Genomic DNA, 25,022 nt, shown 5'->3' on the forward strand with positions numbered 1-25,022 from the left:
TACGCTAAATGCATTCGAGAGACCAGCGACAGTGGTATAGGTAGGATTTCCTTAGTTTTGTTTTACTTGAGGACAAGTAAAATTCAGGTTTGGGGGTATTTGATGAGTCCTAAAAAGTGCATATTTCTATATATTTTCTTGGCATTTAACTCATCTTTTGTGCATTAATTCTACATTTTATCCCATATTCTGTATTTTCATTGTTTTCAAGAATAAATATTTTTCTTACTTAATTTTGCATTTTTAGGTAATAAATAAAGATTGGATGAGTTGCGGAGCAAAAAAGAGCAGAAAAGTAGTGAAAAGCCAGGAGGAATTACGCAAGGAAACCGCGAAGAGTGATGTGCGGAAGACCAAAAAAAGGATAGAAATGGGCTTGAAGAAGAAAGTTGTTCTTTAAGAAGAAGTGGGCTCAAGGTTTTCCAAGCCCAAACTCATTTCCCAAACCCATATTCTATACCCAAAAGCCTAAAACCCAAATCCATACCCGCTTGCGTCTTCAGCCGTCAGATCATTCTCAGAAGCATCCGACGGTCGCTCCCTTGCTGTGCATCGAAGTTTGATATCTCCCCTTACACTACAGCACCTAACTCCATCTTGAGCCGTCAGTTTCGTTGTATTTTTGCATCCAACGGTCGCTCATGATCTGTCTCAATTTCTCCGTTAGATCCGTTTCAGAAGTTATCATCCCACGGTTTTGCTTTGCGATACATCAAACCTTGCTGATCCCGACACACACTATAACACCTAACCCTATATCCCATCAAACCAAACGCACCCTTCCCTTTCTCCATCGAACCCATCTTCTCCCCCCATCCCTCTGCAACAGATCCACCTACTCCCTGCCACCACCTTCTCCGCCCTTACCAGCCACCACAGCCACCCTACAACCCTAACAACTAAAACCCATCATCACCACTGACCTCCCCTACTAGCTATCAGTCGAGTTCGTCGATTTCACGCCCCTCTTCTCACTGTTGGAGTGTGAAAGTGACGAACTAGGTTGATGGCTATGAAGCTAGAAACGTAGCAGGAGCAGGAGAAGAGAAGATAAAGCATGGGTCGACATCAAAATCGCGAGAACAGTAAGGAATTTTTTTAATTAAAAATTTAGGTTTTCGAATTTTAGGGTTTCACAAAATTAGGGCTTTTTGAAAAGCTATAAAAGGCAAGTTGCAGGGAATGTGTAGGGGTGTTCTTGGTTAGCCGAGATACCCCTAATTGGGTCAATTTCAATTTCAATTTACTGTAATTTAGGGTTAATTTGTAATTTGCAATTTCAATTAAACTTTATGTTTATCATGTCATCAATTACTGTCAACATGTTCTAGATCACCAGTTGGGGCTTAGATGAAGCCTGAAGACCTTGTTGGGTAGAAAAACTTAGTGAACATTCTTGTAGGTATAACTGAATTAGGATGTTAGTGTTCTTGGTGATTGAAGTCACCTGTGATTGAGTGTGCTGTAAGAAGACACTCAATTCTAGGGGTGAACTAGAGAATTTAGGGACTTAACCATCCACATTTGACTGAAGTAGGGAGGTAATGAAGTTTAGGGATCAAACATCACCTGTGATTGAGTGTGCCTTAAACAGACACTCAATGCTAGGGGTGATGCTAGTGAATTAAGCTAATTCTCTTCCACTAATGCAGCCCTGGACCATAGGCAGGCTTGAACCTTAACCTAGGTCCATTAGGGACAAGATTTTAGTTCACAAGTAACATTGCCTAGATAGGTTAGAAGGTGGAATTAAATCCCCAGTGTTCTTTAGTATTTTTACCTCATCTTTGTTTACTTCTCTTTCACTGCCTTTGGTTAATTGCTGAACTTCCCTGCCCTTGGCTCTCTGCCTTGGTCTTTCTCTTGTTTTATTTTTATTGCTTCTGTAAATACCATTTTCACTGCCCCTGTAAACACCATCTTATTCTTGCTTCAGTGCTTTGTCTCTCATCTTCACTGCACTGTCACTGCCATTTAGCTTAGAAAACTTCAATAGCTCCCTCCGAGTCCCTGTGGACAAACCTTTTCTTACTCCACCTATCTACAACAACCCTGTATACTTGCAGGTGCAGTTGTAGGTTCTTTTAAAACCTCACCAACCGCACACGACGATGCAGGATCTCGCCAAACCGCTTTCCCAAAGTAAGGTGATCGCGTGTTCTTTTTGAATAAGAAGCATTACACAATTGCCGCAAATCAATCACGACCCTCCATCTTCGCCATCCTAGTCGGACGGCCTAGATCCGATTTCAGGCAGCCAATGAGGTGCTAACGTGTTCACCATTGACCCAACTCCATCGTTGGCCGATCGACTTGCTCATACCAAGCTTGGAACACATAGAATCGTCACCCAAAGTAGGGTGAACACGAAACCCTAATTGGCTTTTGCGACCGCGTGTCGCTGCCGCAAATCGATCATAACCATCCATGTTCACCAGCCTATTCGAATGGCTTAGATTTAATCTTAAACGACCTCGAAGATGTCAACGTGATCACTTTGGACCCACCTTTACACGTGATTGATCGGCCTATTCAAACTAGGGCTCAATGCCTCGAAACCGCTCGCCCAAAGAGGGTTGGCCGCGTGGCCCCTAAACCCTAAGGTCGCATCAATGGCAGTTTGAAACTGCCGCAAACGATCACGACCATCCAACTTCTCCAGCCTAGTTGGATGGTATAGATTTATTTTTAGAAAACAAGTAAAGCAACATTGTGAAGACCGACCATCCTTCTTCCACATGAAGTGATCGTCCAAGTAATGGTGTGTCCTTATGGCCACCAAATGATCACCCAAAGGTGGTCGATCATGCTTTCTCTTTTAAGACGCTTATTCGCGACTTATTCAATCAAACATAAAAACAATGATGCTTCATGCACATCGATTAATTTGAGCTGCTTTACAATATTTTATGTTTGCCTCATAAACAACTTATGGTTGTTTCATCTAATAGCACCATGTTATTCTCCGCGGATCCCATGATCCACTTATTCGAGACATCAAATATGTTACCAACTTGGGGATACTTACTGGGTATTGGTATGGCGGTTTACAGCGTGCGGCGTGCAACGCGCCCATTATGAGAACGTGTCAGGAGGCATGGATGGTTAACGATGATGAGAGAAGTGGGTAAAGACATGATCGTATGTCAATCACCTACACGACCCACTACTCCATCACTCCACTTCCTCCACTTCCTACGAGATGAGGGTTGTGCTCAATGACTTCTATAAATAGGTTCTCCGACCTATTTTCAAACGAGACAGAGAGAAACCAAGTGTTGTCACGGTATCCAGAAAACACCCAGAACTGATAGCTTACATTGTGCAAGCCAGTTCAACATTATGATACAAGTCATAAACAACCAACACCTTCACAATCTCAACACCTTCTTCGCTTCCCTCCTTAAGATCAACCCTTCTCCTTCACCTTGTGACCGAATTGAATCTGGAACGGCCATTTATTGTTTTATGCCAGAGTCTTACAGATTGATTTCTCGAACCTAAAAGAATTCATGTGCAATGCATTTGTTTAGGGTTTGAACTCGTTTCTCATCAACACACCCCAAAAATAAACAGCAGAATCAGTTTTCACCCCAAAACAACTGGCGACCACAGTGAGAGATTGATCTCTGGGTTGCAAAATAAGTTTCAATTTCATTTCAATTTTCTAAAAATTCAAAATGGTGGAATTCCGATGGAGCTATCACTGACAATACTCTCGGTGTCGATGTCCCTTTCAGTGGTTCTACCATACAGCATGTCAATATGATCAATGCATCTCGTGGAACTACCAACACCAGCGGAGAAGGAGATATTCCCTCGGTAACACCTCCCATCACCAGATCCAGAGCAGCCGGAAACCCCAACATTTCTTCAAGTGTAACACCTCCAGTCGTCACCAGAGCAGCTGTTATTCCTCCGCCAGGACGAGGGGCCGGAGGAGTCAGAGGAGGCAAACCCCCTATCACCATTGTTGATTTGATGGAGAGGCAAGAAATTCTCGCTAAGGCTCAGACAAACATGGATTCAGCCCAGAAAGAGGTACTCACTTTCCTCAAGATATTAACAGAACGATTGCCACAAGAGTCACGACAGCCCATGGAATCTACAAGGAGTACATTCAACACGCCTGGTGCGAGTGCTTCAGCAGGACGTTCCTACCTAGATGAAGAAGCCGTCATTGCTCCTGAACGCCCATGGGAAAGGAACCATCCATCCAACTTCATCACTCATGAAGATCTGGAACGACTTCTCCAAAATCGAGGCAAGGAAAACCCGGTGGACCTGCACCAGCACCAACCTCCATATCCTCCTAATGTGCAGAGAGTTCCCCTACCAAGAGGATATTCCTCTCCTCAGTTTTCCCTTTACGATGGTACTGGTAATGCTCGCAAACACATTTCCTGTTTTCTGGAATCTTTGGGAGAACACGAAACAATCATGTCCTCCGCTTGAAAGAATTTTCCAAATCGCTTACTGGAAGAGAATACACCTGGTATAACAACATCGCACCAAACAACATATCAAACTGTTGTGAGATGGTCACCGCCTTTTACAAGAAGTATTTCTTCGTGTCCGAGCAAATCAATTTCTCAGACTTGGGAAGAATGTTGCAGCGAAATAACGAGCATCCAAACGATTACGTCAAGAGATTCAGAATTCAAGCTTTGGACCGTTACGATCCAAAGGTAACTGAAAAAAAATTGGTGGAGTCGTGAATTAACGGTATGGTTCCCATCTATCGTGCTTTACTGGAAAACCTGTGCTTCCAAACATTCTCTGAACTCTATGAAACTGCTAAATGATCGCTACAACCGCACCAACACTTTTAGAAAGAGCCAGGCCGGCCAGGGGTGAGGATGCGTGTGAAACTCGAGGAAACAGGCGTATTATCAACAAACAATAAAACACCAGCCTTTCAGTAAGCGTAGTAGGTGAAGGAGGAAAAAGGAAATCTCCAGCAACGGAACAACAACCTAAACGCGTAGCGCTAGCGCAGACAACCATATCCCGGAAAGCCACGGCTAAATCTCCTGAAGCTGGAGATGCTCCAGACTTCCATTTCCAATAGATGAAGTCATTGAACTCCTGGAATCATGGATTCAAGATGATGAAATCAAGCTACCTCCTCTTAGACGTCCGCCAACTGAAGAAGAGATGGTGAATCCCAAATACTGTCGTTATCACAGGTTCGTCAATCACCCAACCAGTGACTGCAACAAGTTGAAGCGCATTTTCAAATAGAAAGTGGATGCGGGAGAACTTCAAATAGGAAACGAATGAGCCAACATAGACCCCATTCCTGTCAGGAGTTGCATGATTTCTGGGGACTCAGTTCACAAGACTGTGCAGTCTATGATGGAACGATTGTGTGAAATTCTGTATTTCTCAAAGACACAACATCAAGACATGTTTTGGGCTCTTAACCGTGTCGTATCAGGCAAGTATCTGTTTCCAGTTAAGGAAGTTGCTCCTGAACCGCAGTCCTTTCTAGGAAACGCAAGATGTAACTGAGGACTCCTAACTGTCGCTCGCTTGAAAGATGTTGAGTTCTACAACGTGTTGATTGATGTAGCATCTTATTTCAACATCGTCACCATCAAGGCCCTGAAAACTGCAAAGATATCGAAGCAGGACGTTGTTCATTGCCCAACCACAATTAAAAATTCTGAAGGAGAGTCCAGAGACACTTATGGGTACATCGACCTCGAGATCAAGATAGGAGACGCTTTAACACGCGGTAAGTTTCATATTGTGAAAGATTACCCGAACTATGATATGATTCTGGGGAGCTCATGGGTGCACGACAACAAAGCGAAGTTATGGGTGTGTCCTCTGCCGGTGTCTATACCTGAGAGGATCTCCAACAAGCCATCCAATCCCGAATACTATTCGCTGTCGTATCAATCATTCACAAACGTGATGCAATTACCTGGATAAAGTTCATCATCATATGTCAGAAGATTCCGAAACCAAGTAAGTCTTATCGAACAACCCTTTTTTCTACCAGTCCCTCATCCTTCTGATAAGTCCCGGGGACTTGCTCCAATCAACAACCCGACCGCCATTAGGAGATGTGAATGGGATGCTGGTCCTTTCAAACGTTTTTTCAAAAGTTTAGAAGTTGTCTATATTAAAGATGACAAGTCCAAAGACCAAGTAGGTGTGCAACGCCCAAACCCATTTCATATTGGAGATTTGGTAGTAAAGGCGACCGCTTTTCAAGTTGGGGATGTGACAGTGAAAGTGATCGAGCAGTCTGATTCACCTACCGAAGAGGAAGATAAGCCGTACCTGGTGGCAGATGTTATCTTAGGTGGTTACTGCAGGCTCATCAATGCTGACAAACTAGAAGGCGTGACGATTCACTCACGATGGCTCGAGCCTTACAATATCTAAAATCGTTGTGCTACCATCTCCTCCAGCGTTCTCCATACCTAAAACGCTGTGCTACCTTTTCCTCCAGCGTTCACCTTAGTATTTCTTCCAGCAATTTCCTCTTTCATGAAATATTTGTAATTCCCCCAATATGATTGCATTGCTTGCATTCATAATTAGGGTTTCAATTTATCAGTTAATCAAAGTATTATTTCCTTTTAGAAACCTCTTTACTCCCGAACCATGACACAAAGTCGTGAACGAACTTAAAACCCTCATTACCCATCAGTTCAAACCAGAAAGACAAAACCCTAAAAGAAACATCCTATATCTTTTGATAAACGTCGAAGGAATACGTGTTGGAAGAAAGGGAAAAGAGGATCCGTGTGGGTAGTCAGAGGGAACAATCTAGTCCAACAATGAAGTGGCGTCACCACAATGGGTTTGTGAAACTTTGCCAACTGGAATACAGGTTCATGGTTAGTCTTTGGCTTTCATTATCACATCCTCCTTCATTATTTGGGATCGTGAGCAATCATCACAGAGATAATATATATAAAATGCATCACTGATTATATGTATGAATCTATGAAATGGGGAGATTCTATTATGTCCCTACGGGAACGCGTCACAGTTTGGTCTCAAGATAGCATAAATAGAAGAACTATTGTTTAATCAAACCTAAACTCAGTCACCGTTGAGTATAAAAGAAATTCCTACAAACTATGAAGGAGCGTTCATCTACAGAAAAAAAAGATAGAGGAAGACAGGAGGAAAGTATAATCATCGGTGAGGTCAGCCGTGTCTCCATTAGAGCCATCATTGGAAACTACTTCAATATCTTCATCACAAGCTACTACATCTGCTCTGGAGCCTACCTCGACCTATTTACGTTTCAAAGTTTCCCTCAGTAGTTGCTTCAACATTCCCCTCAAGATATGCGCAGACGTCATCTTTGGGAGATGTTTCAGCATCTTCTCCAGATGCAGCTGTCATGATCTCCTCAACAGCCGCGTTAGCATTCCCTCTGACGATTGCTTCAATACTTTCATAGGAGATACTTCGATCTCTCCCGCAGGAACTTCCCCAACAGCCTTCTGAGGATGCTCCGGTTCGTCCATGTCAGAAACGAGTATGATGATTCCATCGCGGACAGGGTAATCATACTTTCTTTCACCAGAAGGCCGCTGATGCTCGATCCTTCATCGCTTTAGCCGAGCTGCAAACCTTTAAGATCTCACACTCGACAGCTGAGATGCTTCGCCACGCCTCCATTCTTCTTCCATGCCGACCGAAGCCAAGAAAGCCTGAGCACGTTCCCGAACGAAACGTAGTTGCAGAAGAGACATACCCTTTATGGAACGATCAGCTTCACGAAATGGAGGATCTATTTTGGTCATCATCTCCTCGAACGCGCTAGCCTCAGGTCTGTCGACTTCAAAGTTCTTCTCTGGAGAAGTAAAAGAGTAATCATCGCCAGTAGTTCTCATCATACACTGCAAAAGGGGACGTTATAATCATACCAACAACCGGTAAACAAAATTGTTATTATCAATGAAAAATCAAACTGCATGATGAGCACGGAACAATACCTGAAATGAAGAAGAAGAGCAGTTCTGCGATGGGGAGAAAGGCTCAGCGTTTTCTTTATATTCCGCAAATCAGCTAGACCCTGGGAAGAAAAGGAGTCTTCACTTGTCGTGTATAAAGGCTCCGGATACGGGATAGCGATCAAGCAGATACTTATCTATATGACAATCACTGACGTGCAAAGGAAACGTGCCCTACTCAAAGAAACAAGCCAACCTATATCCTGGTAATGTGCATCGAACTCCTCTTGAGAATTTCTTTATCTGTCACCATCTAGTGCTTACCCCGCAACAATGTCACTGTTACATGCTAAGCAGGGGACTTAATATTGATGGTGGATTTTAGTTCAGAGCTAAAATTATAAAACCAGTATTTTGTGCACTGTTATCCTGCAAAGGGAAAAGTCGTCTAAGAAGTAATGAGTGCAGAAAATCTCTTCACTGTATTCGAAGTAATTTAATAAATACACGAAATTCATCCAGAATGGTGCGTGCAACAACAATCCCAAATATTCTGTGAATTTTATTAGCACTATTAATTAATACATTATTTTCCTAGTATTTTCCGTGCCATGTTCTCAACCGAACTCTCATTATTGACATGACATGACGACTGAGTGTTCACTCTCAGCAGAGTAGCATGAATCTACCGAAGTGCCAATATAGAGATGTGCATGAAATACCCACGGGCTACATCACTCTCTACAGAGAGTCTCGTATCGATGCGCTTTGGTTAGCCGATCGAGCATGCTTAATTTCCTTAAGGGAAATCTAGATTTTCAATATCAGTCTCAGAAGTAATCACGGCCACACGATTTGGCCGCGCAATTTATCAAGCATAGCCTACTCCTAGCAGAACTAAGAAATCACTATAGTGATCACCGACGGGCCCACTAATGCCCTATTCGATCGAGTAGTCTTCCACTCATTCATAAATACTTCAAACTCCGACCCAAACATGGGTATTCGTGTTGTTTAGAAAATAAGCTCGAACGAGCTAAAACCACAAAAAACGGTCTCAAATACATCATGTCTGTCCAATTTCGCCAGCTGAATGGGACGGCTTAAATCGCATTCCGAACGATCAAGGAGATGCCAACGTATTCACTGTTGGCCCAACTTCCTCTTTTATCAATCGACTTGCTTGCGGCAATTCTATAGGGCACTCAACCGCTTTCCTAAACCCGAGCAAACGTGCTGTGTTCAAAACCCTAATTTGAGTTGCTGCAGTATACACCTGTCGCAAATTAATCATGTTCGTCCAACTTGGACAGCCTAGTTGGACGGCTTAGATCTTCCCTCGAACGATCAAACAGGTACCCACGTGATCACCAGCGGCTCACCTCCATCTCTGGCCGGTCTAACCGCACACGACGATGCAGGAGCTCGCCAAACCGCTTTCCCAAAGTAAGGTGATTGCGTGTTCTTTTTGAATAAGTAGTATTACACAATTACCGCAAATCAATCACGGACGTCCATCTTCTCCATCCTAGTCGGACGGCCTAGATCCAATTTCAGGAAGCCAATTAGGTGATAATGTGTTCACCATCGACCCAACTCTATCGTTGGCCGATCGACTTGCTTATATCAAGCTTGGAACACATAGAATCGTTCACCCAAAGTAGGGTGAACACGAAACCCTAATTAGCTTTTGAGACCACGTGTCACTGCCGCAAATCGATAATAATCATCCATGTTCACCATCCTATTCGAATGGCTTAGATTTAATCTCAAACGTGCCTGAAAATGTCAACTTGATCACTGTGGACCCACCTTTACACGCGATTGACCGGCCTATACAAACTAAGGATCAATTCCTCGAAACCGCTCGCCCAAATAGGGTTGACCGCGTGGCCCCTAAACCCTAAGGTCGCATCAATGGAAGTTTGAAAATGCCGCAAACGATCACGACCATCCAACTTCGCTAGCCTAGTTGGATGGTATAGATTTATTTTTAGAAAACAAGTAAAGCAACATTGTGAAGACCGACCATCCTTCTTCCACATGAAGCGATCGTCCAAGTAATGGTGTGTCCTTAGGGCCACCAAACGATCACCCAAAGGTGGTCGATCATGCTTCCTCTTTTAAGGCGCTTATTCGCGAATTATTCAATCAAACTCAGAAGCAATAATGCTTCTTACACATCGATTAATTTGAGCTGCTTTACAATATTTTATGTTTGCCTCATAAACAACTTATGGTTGTTTCACCTAATAGCACCATGCTGTTCTTCGCGGGTCCCACGACCCACTTATTCGAGACATCAAACATGTCACAAACTGGGGGATACTTACTGGGGTATTGGTCTAGAGGCTTACAGTGTGCGGCGTGCAATGCGCCCATTATGAGAACGTGTCATGAGGCATGGATGGTTAACGATGATGAGAGAAGTGGGCAAAGACGTGATCGTATGTCAATCACCTACACGACCCCACTACTCCATCACTCCACTTCCTACGAGATGAGCGTTGCGCTCAATGACTTGTATAAATAGGTTCTCCGACCTATTTTCAAATGAGACAAAGAGAAACCAAGTGTTGTCACGGTATCCAGAAAACACCCAGAACTGATAGCTTACATTGTGCAAGCCAGTTCAACATTCTGATACAAATCATAAACAACCAACACCTTCACAATCTCAACACCTTCTTCGCTTCCCTCCCTAAGATCAACCCCTCTCCTTGACCTTGTGACCGAATTGAATCTGGAACGACCATTTCTTGGTTTAGGCCAGAGTCTTACAGATTCATTTCTCGAACCTAAAAGCATTCCCGTGCAATGCATTTGTTTAGGGTTTGAACTCGTTTCTCATCAACACACCCAAAAAAACAGCAGAATCAGTTTTCACCACAAAACACCTATGATTTTAGGTCTCCCATTTTTAGTTACATCCAACGTAATCATTAACTGTCGAAATGGTATTATGAATTTGTCTTTTGGCTATTGAACTGAACATTTTCAATATTAGTAAGCTACCCTCTGAACTAGATGACTCGAGCATAGAGGAGGTAAACATGATAGGAACATTAGTCGAGGAGTCATTACCAAATACTTTGTTAGAGATCCATTAGAGAAATGCCTGGCCCTTGGGATTAATTTTGATTATGATAGCGTGATTAATGAGGTGAATGCTTTGTTAGATTCTGCCCCTTTCATAGACACTAGTAATGGATGGAAACCTAAGCTCGAACCACTCACAGTTTCTAAGTATACCTTAGTTCATTCGTTAGAAGAGCCTCCTAAGTTGGAGCTTAAACAAATGCGAGATACACTGAAATATATGTTTTTAGGCCCATCTGAGACTTTATCTGTGATTGTAGCATCCGATATAGTGACCAGGAAAGTAGGCTAGTAACCACTTCAAAATAACAAGGAATATTTAGGGTGGACCATGGTAGACATTAAAGGTATAAGTCCTTATGTTTGTATGCATCAGATTTATTTAGATGAAGACACTAAACCTTCTAGGGAGATGCAACATCGAACCGAGGTTCTTAAATTGTTATATGCAGGCATTATAAGTGGGTCAGCCCCGTTCAGGTTGTTCCCAAGAAATCTGGTATTCCTGTAGTCCAGAATGAGAATAATGAGTTAACCCCAGCCCGAGTGTCTGCATCGACTATAGGAAATTGAACAAGGTCACTAGGAGGGATCACTTTCCTCTTCCCTTCATCGACCAGATGGTAGAACGATTATCAGGACATAATTAATATTTCTTCTTAGATGCTTATTCTGGATATAATCAGATTGAGAGTGCCCAGAAGACCAGGACACGAGCTTTTTGGGTTATGTAAGCCCCTGCGACTTTTCAGCGTTGTATGATGAGAATATTTTCTGGCATGGTAGAACGGTTTTTAGAGGTCTTTATGGATGATTTCTCAGTGTTTGGTTCATCTTCTGATGAGTGCTTACATCATTTGACACTAGTGTTGACTAGGTGTAAAGAAAAAAATTTAGTGCTTAATTGGGAACAATGTCATTTCATGGTTAAATCAGGAATTGTCTTAGGGCATATCATATCTTCAAAGGGTATAGAGGTAGACAAAGCCAAAGTTGACCTTATTAAGACTTTACAGGTCCCAAAAACCGTAAAAGATATTAAGTCATTCCTAGTGCATGCAGGTTTTTGTCGCCGATTCATTAAGGATTTTAGCTTGATTTTTAGATCCCTTGCAATTTGCTTTCAAAAGATGTTAAGTTTATCTTTGATGATGCTTGTTTAGAGGATTTTGAGAAGCTTAAGACTTTATTCATTACCGCTCCCATAGTCCAGGCACCTAACTTGAACCTACCCTTTGAGATTATGTGTGATGCTTCAGATTATACTATAGGTGTTGTGTTTGGACAACGAGGAAACAAATTACTTCATGTGATTTACTATGCTAGAAAAACTCTGAATGATGCCCAACTAAATTATAAAACTACCGAGAAGGAATTTTTAGACACTGTGTTTGCCTTGGATAAGTTTAGATCCTACCTATTAGGTTCTAAGGTTGTAATTTATACTGATCATGCTGCTTTGAAATACCTTTTTAGAAACCTAGATTGATTAGATGGATCCTTTTGTCACAAAAATTTTCTCCAGACATTAGAGACAAAAAGGGTGCAGAAAATGTAGTAGCAGATCACTTGTCTAGGCTAGTTGTTAATTCCCCTGATGATTCCCTTCCATAAGGGATAACTTTCCTGATGAACAATTGTTCTTTGTTTCATAATCACTTTGGTGTGCGAATATAATGAACTATCTTGTTAGTAGTCGAATGCCTCAACATTGGTGTAAACAAGATCGTTCTAGGGTTTTATCCGAGGTAAAGCATTTATTTTGGGACGATCCTTATCTGTTTAAGTATTGTCCATACCAAATTATTATGAGATGTATACCTGAGAGTGACCAGTAGAGTATTATTTCCTTTTGTCATGATCATGCTTGTGGGGGTCACTTTAGTGCTAAGAAGACTGCTACTAAGGTATTGCAGTGTGGATTCTATTGGACGTCGTTGTTTAAAGACTCCCATAATTACTGTGTTTCTTGTGAGCGTTTCCAGAAGTTAGGAACCATTTCCCGTGGAAATATGATGCCTTTGAACCCTATTTTAGTGATTGAGGTCTTTGATGTGTGGGGCACTGATATTATGGGTCCATTCCCAATTATTTGGGTTATCTTTACATACTTGTCGCTATAGACTATGTGTCTAACTGGGTTGAGGCAGTTCCATGTAAAACAAATGACCACAAGGTCGTACTCCAGTTTTTGAAAGATAATATACTTGCACGTTTTGGTACACCGTGCGCTATAATTAGTGATGGAAATTCAGCTGCCCCGGAACAGTAGTAGACATTAATAAAATGGACAAGAACTCCGCCAGGTACTGCCACTATCATCGAAGGTTGGGACACCCAACCGAAAAATGTTTTGCTATAAAGAGTATATTTGAACGCAAACGCGCCACTGGGGAGCTCGGGGTAACTAAGCAAGCGATTGAGCATGACCCTTTCCCTCACCATTAATGCGAAAGAAAGGAGGAGAGGAAGAATATGAATGACAATACCACATTGTAAACACCCCCTTTTGTGGTAAGAATGATTTTCCCTTTTGAAATTCGAAAGCAATATGATGAAAAAAAAGTCGTAGGATAGCCAAGGGAGCCTGATTCACTGATAAAATTAAAAAAGGTCTTAGGAAAGCCAATGGTGCATGATTGACTGACAAATCTACAAAAGGTCTCAGGAAAGCCAATGGCGCTTGATTGACTGACAAATGTACAAAAGGTCCCAGGAAAGCCAATGGCGCCTGATTGACTGACAAATCTACAAAAGGTCTCAAGAAAGCCAATGGCGCCTAATTGACTGACAAATCTACAAAAGATCTAAGGAAAGTCAATGGCGCCTGATTGACTGGAAAATTTACAGAAGGTCTCAGAAAAGCCAATGGCGCCTGGTTGACTGAGAAATTTACAAAAGGTCTCAGAATATCCAATGGCACCCAATTGACTGACAAATTTACAAAAGGTCTCGGAAAAGCCAGTGGCGCCTGATTGACTGACAAATCTACAAAAGGTCTCAGGAAAGTCAATGGCGCCTGGTTGACTGACGAATCTATAAAAGGTCTCAGGAAAGCCAATGACGCCTGATTGACTAACCAATTTACAAAAGGTCTTAGGAAAGCCAATGGCGCCTGATTGACTGACAAATTTACAAAAGGTCTCAGGAAATCCAATGGCGCCTGATTGACTAACGAATTCAAAAAATCCTAAGACGCCTGATTGACTAAAAAATCTACGAAAGGTCCCAGGAAAGCCAAAGGCGGCTGACTGACCAACAAACCCACAAGAGACCCCAAGCAAGCCAAAGGCACCTACAGGGCGAACGAAAGGACACCACGGATGGTCAGAAAAGAAGGGGGGGTAGGCGCGTTCAACAACGCCCACCCATCCCGCCACTTCCTATAAAAAGAAGAGGGAGAAGGCGCGTTCAAAAACGCCCACCCATTCCGCCACTTACAATAAAAAGAATGGGAGAAGGCGCACTCTACTAACACCCACCCATCCCACCACTTCTGATATAAAGAAAGGGGAAGTAGGCGTGTTTTATCAACGCTCTGAAAGAGAAATGGACGCGCTCCACCAGCTCCCCTCCCACCACTTGCTTAAAAAGAGGGGGGAAGTAAGTGCGTTCTATCAACGCCCAACCAACCCCACATATCTATGGATAACAAAAGAAGAGGCGATGATCCATGAAGCCAAGAATAATGAAAAACAATAACGTCAAACTGATAACTAATCAAGCACCATACCAATATTCCAAAACAAATAAAACAAACAACAAATATATCATCCAGAAGACAAGGTCCAACATAACCAAAGGACGATAAAGGAAAAAACAACACAGAGGAAGTGATTAAAACAAGGTAAAGCTTATCCAACTCCCGTCGATTCTCCTCAAGCTCCGCGCGCACCGTTTTTTCCGCGGTTTCGACTCGGAGCACCTCGTCGTTGGCTACCCCAACATCAGCAAGCAATAGATTCAGCACCTCTTTCTTACTAGCAGTCACCTTAGAACGCTTCCCCAGCTCCTCCACTAGCTTAAAAATTTGACTCGTAAGCCGACCATGAGGGTCGTTACGACTCTTCACCATTGCCAACAACTCTTCTAACCACGATATGGGAAACTGAACATTGACCGAGGACTTCATAGCAGTCTCCCATCTACGCATTGTTACAACATCAATAGGATCATCCCCTATACGCGTGAGTTGATCGGCGACTTCCCAGAGATTCCTAGTCATGTAACACAGAATGCGAACATCCAGAATACCCACCTTCGCCATATGGCTACTACCACGCTCCACAATATCTCTATAAGAAGCGGCAAAAACGGTAGGTACCCAAAAGCCGTGAACGAGGGTATGAGTGGCAGGGTCTACTCCATCCTCGACAGCACTCACCACCAAAGGGAAGTGAAGTTAAACGTCCTCGGCGTTTTTCGGCACAATGGGAATAGCTAGTATGTCAGCAACAGGAATATTAGTCTGCTTCTCCAAAGGAGTAGAAGATCCACTACCATCCGTCCGAGCACGCTTGCTGGACCCATAGCCACCGGGGATTAAGCGTCGCGCGCCGTCAATGTCTGGCTTAACAGTCTCTTTACGCTTCTTAGCCATATCCTAGCACCAATGATGGAACTTTAAAAAATGAACAGAAACACAAAAAGAAAAGAAAAGAGAGACTGGAAACTAACCTCAAGAATTGACGAATCGGGCGGGATATCATTGGTTTAGGACGAGAGGCGGAAGAACTAGAGGACGACTCAGAGTTAGTGGAACCTGAAAAATGAGATATGATCACCATTGCGATAAAAAACTTGGATTTATAAAAATAAAAAAGGGGGGAAGGAAAATAAGGGGAAAGAATGATGATAAAAACAACATGTATTAAATAGGAGGTTACCTGCAGGATCATTAACGGTTGGTGCCACATGGGATGAGGACCCACCAAAAACTGACCGACTGTACCCAGACAGGCTCATTAATTGCAGCACGGCACTAGGGGACACCGGAGGTTCGCCCCTAGCACAGACACTTTCAGCCCGAAGAGGATGAATAGATGATACGTGAAGACGTGGAGATACCCAACCAGAGCCCTTGGGAAGACTAACCCCAAGGTCCCTCAACTGGTCTACAAATGAGGAAGTGGGACTTTTACTCACACTCCTAGAGGTTGTGACGCACTCCTCTAATGACCCTGCTGGGGTTGTAAGGATGAGATGTTAGTGGAAGAGCAAGGGAGCGGAGCAGATAACTTAGCTGCTTGTCGCCTGGCCTTCTTTGCGAGGCACTTATCAGTCCAATCACTTTCAGGCATGTTCAAGTACTCTTCCATTACATAAGAAACGGCTTCCACCCCACGCGATTGGAATGAGCAACCTTCTGAGAAAGCAATCCCCGTCATCCATTTTATCCAAAAAAAGGAGGGAGGGGGGGTAAAAAATAACAGAAGAATGAAAAACGAAGGGAATAACAAGTACCTGTGATATCAGGGGATTAGCAGGCGGCCTTGACACATCTACTCGCGGGGGTTTACGATCGGAAAACGACTTCGATCCCTTCCTCGGTTGTATGGGCTCATGACCCTCATGAGGAGCCCAAGAAGTCACCACGGGATCCAAAGGGCGACCTTTGTTAGCCGAAACGAGACGGTGCGCATCGGCTACGGAATCATCGAGTTTCATTCGGCCAGACGCATGAAGCGCTCGAAGATCTTGAGCAGATAGGTCACGAGGAAGAGACGCTTCACGCAAAAGAAAATTCAAGGCCCTACGACGCAAAACATCATGGTACTCATGAGCTCTTTCAGTAACCGCCAAAGGACGTGCGGAGACAGGCTGCTTGAACGAAAAATTGATCCCTCGATCAGATAGGCGGGTTGGCCCCTTGAAGACGAAACGATTGAAGCTGGCTATGATGTCCCCAATATTAGAGATCTCTAGCGGAGGAAACCTACTAGGGACCCCCTGGTCAAACCCAACTTGTCGAGCTGCACGATCAGGGTTGTAACACATGGCGGTAAACTTGCAAGAATGTAAACCAGGAAGATAACAAGGAAACACGGCCATGGACGAATAAAAATCCGCCTCCGCCAAAAGCTTCGATGAGTCTAGCTATGTGTCAAAAGGCGTAGTGAAGTCATAATGAGCTGGACCCGGTCGACCGTCTTGATAAGGAAATTGTTCGAAATCTTTAGCCACGTCCAAATGCTTGGTAATGTCACCTTTGGTAATTTTCCCCTTGAGGTTCCAAAGAGCCATCCGTGGGTAGCCATAAACAACTGGAACCCTCTTAACCGAGCCATGATCTTGTCTAACATCTTCCTCGCGGTGAACCGCCAATTCATTGAGATGGGGAACGTGTGGGGGAACGTGCTCCCAAGACCATGCTATCATAAAATAAGCTGGGATGTAAACTCGATCTTGTGGGACGAACCTACCGTCTGAAGGTCTTGACAGAACAAATCCAGATGACGATACAGATCGCCTAAAAACATCGGTGCAAGCGGGAAAGAAACGCCGCGAGACAGCAACACCGCTATTGGCACGTGCTCACTCTTAATGGTATCTTGGGTACTGTACTCGAATACATCATGACAAAGCCAAAACAGGATGAAAGCGGCCAATTCCTCACGAGGATTTTTCTATTTTCGCTCGGGGGAAAGAACTTTCCCATCTACTAACCGCGGAACCCAATACTTGAGCCAAAGAGGGAAGGAAGCACGTCGATTGGTCTTGGCAACCCACTAAGGACCATCCTCTGCTAAAGGAGTCAATGAGCCATGAATCGCTTCATATGCGTGAATATAACCAGACAACAATCGTTTGCCGACTCATATCACTTGGTTGAACCAAACAGATTTGTTGTTCCTTTACTGTTTGGAATACGAACCAAAGGAATTGTTCCAAGTACGTGACTTATTCATAGGTCGGAGCGTGGGAATACAGACGGAACTAGGTGAACTATAGATTTAGTTGCTTGGGTGTAATTTTGTGTAGCGGCTTAATCCTGAGAGTATTCAATTCTGGACAAGGTTCAGGGGTTTTTCTGCATTTGCGGTTTCCTCGTTAACAAAATCTTGTTGTGTCATTTACTTTATATTTCCATATTATGATTGTTTATTATAATTAAAGTAAATTACACAAATGTTAATTCCTATTTACTTGATAAGTGAATCCTATTGTGTTTGGTTAAGTCCGAACCTTTTTATCAAGTAACATACTTCGTTGTTGTATTGTCTCGATCTCGTATCCATAAACGATCACATGAAATGTGAACCGATTAGTTGTATTGTCTCGATTCGGTCCATAGACAATCACTTTCGGAGAAAGGACTTACAGGTAGTAAAAGTTTTAGATTGTGGTATATTTGGTACCCTCGCCTTTTCAATTGGTATCAGAGCAGGAAAACACGAAAAGATTTAACAATCTGTGTTTGGTGCGATCCAACCTGAAAAAGCGGGGGTCTAACAACACCACCCAATATTTCGCTTAGCAATCTGTATGGACAAACTCGAATATACTTTTAAGAGAATCAACAAGACTCAATCAATTAAAAGTACATCAACGAGTTTATATCTCTCTCTCTTGATTTGATTTCCTCAAACAGAAACTACGAGTACTAATCAAATACAAGGAATAACTTGGATGGTACCAAAGACCAATATCCAAGGATCAATTAATGACAATCAACAACCAAAGGTTGGATTAATCTAATTGATGGTCCAATGCACAACCTGTATTATTTCAATTATAAAGATAAAACAATATAATGCGGAAACTGAAATAACACAGGCACCAGAAATTTTGTTAACGAGGAAACCGCAAATGCAGAAAACCCCCGGGAACTAGTCCAGATGGAACACACGTTGTATTAAGCCGCTACAGACACTAGCCTACTCCAACCTAACTTCGGACTGGACTGTAGTTGAACCCCAATCAGTCTCCCACTGATCCAAGGTACAGTTGTACTCCCTACGCCTCTGATCCCAGCAGGATACTGCGCACTTGAATCCCTTAGATATTCTCACCCACAACTAAGAGTTGCAACGAACCAAAATCGCAGGCTTGGATAATAAACAAATCTGTCTCACACAGACAAGTCTATCAAAGGATCAATCTGTCTCCCACAGAAAAACCCTAAAGTTTTTGTTCAGTCTTTTGATAATAATCAAGGTGAACATGAACCAATTGATAATCCGGTCTTATAATCCCGAAGAACATCCTAGATAAATCAATCACCTCACAACAATCTTAATCGTATGGTAGAAAAATAAGATGTTGAGGAATCACAAACAATGAGACGAAGATGTTTGTAACTACTTTTTATATCTTGCCTATCAGAGATATTAATCTCAAGCCAATCAATCTGATTGTACTCGTACAGTAGAAGATGCAAGATCAGATCACACAACTACGATAAAGGTAGTATCGATCTGGCTTCACAATCCCAATGAAGTCTTTAAGTCGTTAACCTGGTTTTAGAAGAATAAAACCAAAGGTTAAAGGGAAACGAATCTAGCACGCAAACTAGTATCACACGTGAAGTGTGGGGATTAGTTTTGCACAATACTAGATGTCTCTTTTATATAGTCTTTCAAATCAGGGTTTTTCGTTGGTCACAAAGCAAACAATATCCACCGTTAGATGAAAACCTGATTTAGATTCAAGCTAATATTTCTCAACCTTTAGATCGAAAACTTAGCTTGTTATACACAAATGAAATGCACGCTTCTAAGTTTGTTAACCGTACCCAAACGTGTACATTTGTTGGTTCAACAATAGTTAACCAAAAGGTTAGCCATGTGAGCATTTCATACCAACCATATTCTTCTTCACCATAACTAGTTCAAATGACTTCAAATGAACTAGTTAGAGAGTTGTTCAATTGCAAGGAAATCTTATGTACTACTCAAGACACAATTGAAACAAAAAAGATTTGATTCACTCGAATCGGTTCATGAAATTTATAGCCACGGTTGCAAATTACAATCCTTAGTCTTTGTAAGTTTAATTTCAGAAATCATATTCATATATATAACCTTCTTAAGTTCGCACACTAGGTTCGCGGACTTAAGCAACCGGGCAGAGTTTACAAACTCCAGCAGAAAATCTCGGCAAAGACTTTCCGTCGGTTCGCGGACTGGTACTCAAGCAACAAGTTTGTCAACTCCAGCAGAATTTCTCGAGATGAGAAGTTCGGCAGTTCGCGGACTTCGCAACAAGCCATTCTTCTGGTTTCTATTGATCAACAAAGTTTGCAAACTTTGGTTCAAGGAATAGGACTTATGCACATATATGTTCCACAACAATACTTATGTCTATCATTGGTTATGTAATCTAAACTCTCATCCAACCATTGAAACATTCTTGGAGGACGTTATGCAGTTGTTACACCATTTCTCCTCAAAGAAATTTTCAAAGTGATTGAAACATATCATGACTTTCGTCACTAGGTAAAGATAAACATGATGGAAGCGAAACGCTTACCAACACATATTTCTAGATAGAGATAGGCGAGGTATACTGGTCTCGAAATACCAAATGTTTATAATCTAAGTCTATATATTAAATACGACTTTTTGTCTCAAGAAGTAGGAGATAGAGTAGATAGACTTTTGAGTGACAGATAGGTTCAAGTCTTCACATACCTTTTTGTCGAGAAGTTCCACCGGTTCCTTGAGTAGTTCTTTTTCTTGTATGATGAATCGCCATGAAGTCCTTGAGCTCAACTACACTTTCTATACTAGTCCGAGACTTGGCTATAGTAGACTAGAAATCAAGACTTATAGTTCTGATCACTAACATTGACAAACATGCTTGAGATAGCAACGCATGCGAGTACGACCGAGAAATGCTCTAACACAACCTATAAGAATGAACTCGAGTTATCATGAATCGACTTCAATTAACGTATCGCCAAGATTTGATGGAACAAACTATCTATGGTAGAAATCTACTATGAGATCTTTTATTCAATCACGAGACTTTAATACTTGGCTATTAGTATTCAATGGTTATATTTGTCCAAAGATAGAAAATTCAAAAACTGAGTTTAAACGCTTAGTTGATTTTTGAACGAAGAAAAGGCACTTGCAAAGCAGAATTCAGATGGTTTAAATGTTATTATTCATGTTGTAAGTCGTGATTTACAACATCATGTGTCAACATGTCAAACTTCGAAAGAAGCTTGGGATAATCTTCAGATCGTATTTGAAGGAAATTCATCAGAGAAAGAAGCTAGACTTCAAACTCTTACTTACGATTGGGAAAACCTTCGAATGTATTACAACGACACTTTTCAAGAGTTTCATATTAAACTCTCTGAGATAATTAATGCTTCTTTATCGTTAGGAAAGACTATTTCTGAAAAAGATATAGTATGCAAGATTCTCAGATCGTTGCCATCTACATACGATTCTAAGAAGCATGCAATCATAGAAGCAAACGATCTTTCAACTCTCTCACGAAGCACACTCGTCGGTAAGTTAAAGATCTTTGATCATGAATCACATTCTATTAAAGGTAAAGGAATCGCTTTTAAAGCTCAAGAATTCTGAAAGCTCCAATGGAAAGGAATAGACAGATGGATGATTCAGATGAATAGATTGCAGAAAATTCTGATGATGAAATTGAACAATCATTGTCACTAATTAATAGACAGTTTAGAGATCTCTTAAAGTAAAGAAATAAGAGATTCGTTAAGGATACTTATCGATCTTCTCGCCCACATGATCGAGTTCCTGTCAAACAGGATCATGAAGAAGAAGATGAATATCAGCCGCAGTGCTTCAAGTGTAAAGGGTTTGGTCATATTGCGAAAGACTGTCCCAATCTTAAGAAATACACTGGAAGCAAGGCATTGGCTGTAACTCTAGATGAGACCTCTGATTCATACAATTCTGAAGAAGAGGAAACAACTAATATTGTATTAGTTGTCAATCTTATTTCTTCCTCCTTCATTAGTGATTTACCCGTTTTAAGAATGGACATGTCTTCTGATGTTATTAAATCACCTAATGGTAAAGGGAAAAATAAGACAAGATGCAAAAACTGTCTCTAAAACAGAATTGCTAAGAGTTGCATATGCAATTCCAGTCAATCTCAAGATACTTCGTTAGTTCGGGGTAACAAAAGGAGATCTTTTCATACTATACTAGATCAAGAACACTCTGGTTGTTCAAAATTCCATAATGAGAGAAAATCTCATACTAATGCCACTTGACCGATATTAGAATTCTTTCCTCACCACGTGTGCCAAATCCTTGGGTGAGGAAGAAGAAAAATCAAGGCACTTTTGTGTAGATTATGGAAATAATATCTAGTATTTGAAGATATTTGAAATATTCGTATTTTTAGGAATATTATATTTTCGGTAGTATGAAAATTATAAAAAGATCCTTCTTCTAATTTGGTCATTCCTTGTCCGAACTATGGGTCTGGATCAAATGGTTTCTCTGGAGAAGATGCTAGATCAGAAAGATCATCTTAAAACTAAGTCTGGATCGTCCCTTGATATTAAGAGTAAAATCAGAAATGGAGATTGGCTTAGCAAGAAGGAAAGGGAGAATACTCTGAAGAAAGATCAGTGTATTGAGGCATTGATACACTTTTGTGTTCAATCAAAGACATAATTACATGCTCTTGCAGAATCCTTCACTAAAATTTCTCATCTGCAAGAGATTCTGGTCAAGCAACAGGGTTTTCTACTTGAAGAAATTCAAAAGATGAAGAGTAGTAATCCACCTTCATTCAACTCTGATATGAAGTACTAGGTTGCAAGAGAAAAATAGACATCAATTTTTGATTTATTTCATTTGATTTATAATTTTTCTTGTGATAGTTTTCGGTTTACATAGCATGTGCTTGAAGGCTTTTATCTTATTGCTATGTATGTTTATGAGATGTTTGATTTCAGTTTTATTACCTTAATATTCGATCTCATATGTTGTGAACTCTTGTGGTTTGGGTGACTTTTTTATTTAGCAGGATTAAGTTCTAGCCCATGTTGGTAAGCTTTATCAAAGAATCATGAGGGGTTCTGGTAGAAACAATATGTGAAAAAGTCACAATATGTTGAATCGGTTTTGGTTTAGCATAAAACCTTTCTATAGTAAAGGTTGGTTGTTGTTATTCTTTTGTTTTTGCATTAGGATGACAACATGATGATATTTCGATATCAATTCTCCCTAGACGAAGATGCAGTCATATTGGAGAAGTGGATGCGAAATTTGAGGTAACAATCTTGTTAGTTAATTGTTTTCCTGTTTAAGAAAAGCCTGAGTTTATATCATATATATTTATTGCTTTTGCTTAACAAAATTTCTCTACAATTGATGTTTATTCCATGATGTGTGTGTGTATGTGTGTGACTCATTTGGTTCCGGTTAAGAACTATTGTTATCTTGCTTTATTGTGTGGTATCAATTGTTGAGGCTTACAAAATTTCGGTGCAATTGTTGTGTTTTAATGCTTATGTTGATTCAATTGCTTCCGGTTGAGGTGAATAATTATGCAAGTTGATTTATTTGGTTTGTATGAATTATTTATTGCTTAACGAAATAAAAGGATTATGGGATGAGTTGTTTAATCCAATTCGATTCCGGATAAGAGAAACTAAGTTAATTCTGATCTTAGTTAGACTTATCGAAGTGGGGTTTCGGTTATTCAAGTCTAATCGAATGCCTTAACAAGAAATGCTAGTTAACTAACCTAGTTCTTGTCTTGTTTAAAATTTAAAGGTCTAAGTTTATGGATAATTAGAACCTGATGAGAAAAATAGAGTTATCTTTATTTTGGTCTTATCGAATTAAGCGGTTGTTTTTGAACAATCGGTTTAGCAAAGGGACTAAGGTGCTTAGTTGGTTTTGGGTTTGCTAAACTAAATCGAAAAAATTGTTTCGGACAATTGTTTTCTTGGTAACATACCAAAATAAAACTACTTTTAATTTCGGTTTTGATATTGGTTATCAGAACATGATGTGTGGAACCCTCGTGCCTAACTCTACAGGTTGCAAGTCTATTTTGAGATTTGTAAGATTCTTTTCATGTTGTCCTTTTTTTTTCTTTGTCATTTTGTGACAAAAAAAGGGAGAAATATATGAATTAAATAGGTGATACTAGCACTGATTTTATATTGATTGGTATCGACAAGGAAAACAACATTGGTGCTTGAACGTTTATCTAACGAAAGAGTGACCGCACAGACTAAGGGGGAGTAACATGTCATATGAATTGGTATAACAAAGACGTGCGGTTTAACAAAGTTATTACTCTTTTTCTTTGTTATTATAGTGTCAACAGCGGAATTTTTAAGGATTGAATGTAAGCTATTTACTGTGATATTGAATTCGGGAATCAAGTGTATGTGTAATGAATTCTTGTAATTTATTTATCCATATGATGTAAGAGTTTTGTCACTAAAATTGACAAAGGGGGAGATTGTTAGAGCATTGCTCGGTTGAACCCACCAAGCGTTGGTATGTCAAGTTTGGTTGTCATATTTTAATGAATCAAAACTCATGTTAAGAGTCGCTTGATTATGTACTAGAGTCAACTTCGTATAAGTTATCTTGAAAGTATTAGGGTAATGAGACATTACAAGTATTGCGAAGCCTTGAAGATGTGAAGAAGCAAGGAGCTACAACGACAACAATCATCCTCCCACTTGAGGTTAGTGATATTTGACTTGAACTGTTATCTTTCAAGTCGTGCATATTGAAAACAAAACTACGAAGCATATTTGAACTCTAGATAGACATAGTATTAAGAAATACAATACGAGGTTTATTGCTTAATCATTGAACTTTGTAGATAAGACATCGCCATAATCATTTGAATGCTATTGCGATTATGTATGGGTATGAGGTGAGGATTTCATTCTAGGGAACAATGTTTTACATGTGTTCAAAGGAAGTAAGTTCATAAACTTGTTTGTGAATCGAAAAGGAAATCCCCAGATGGTACTGGTTTTGTTATTCATTGCATATCTTATTAAAAACCAATATGTGTGAT

Source organism: Papaver somniferum, chromosome 8 (assembly GCF_003573695.1).
Source record: "Papaver somniferum cultivar HN1 chromosome 8, ASM357369v1, whole genome shotgun sequence".
NCBI classification, from domain to species: Eukaryota; Viridiplantae; Streptophyta; class Magnoliopsida; order Ranunculales; family Papaveraceae; genus Papaver; species Papaver somniferum.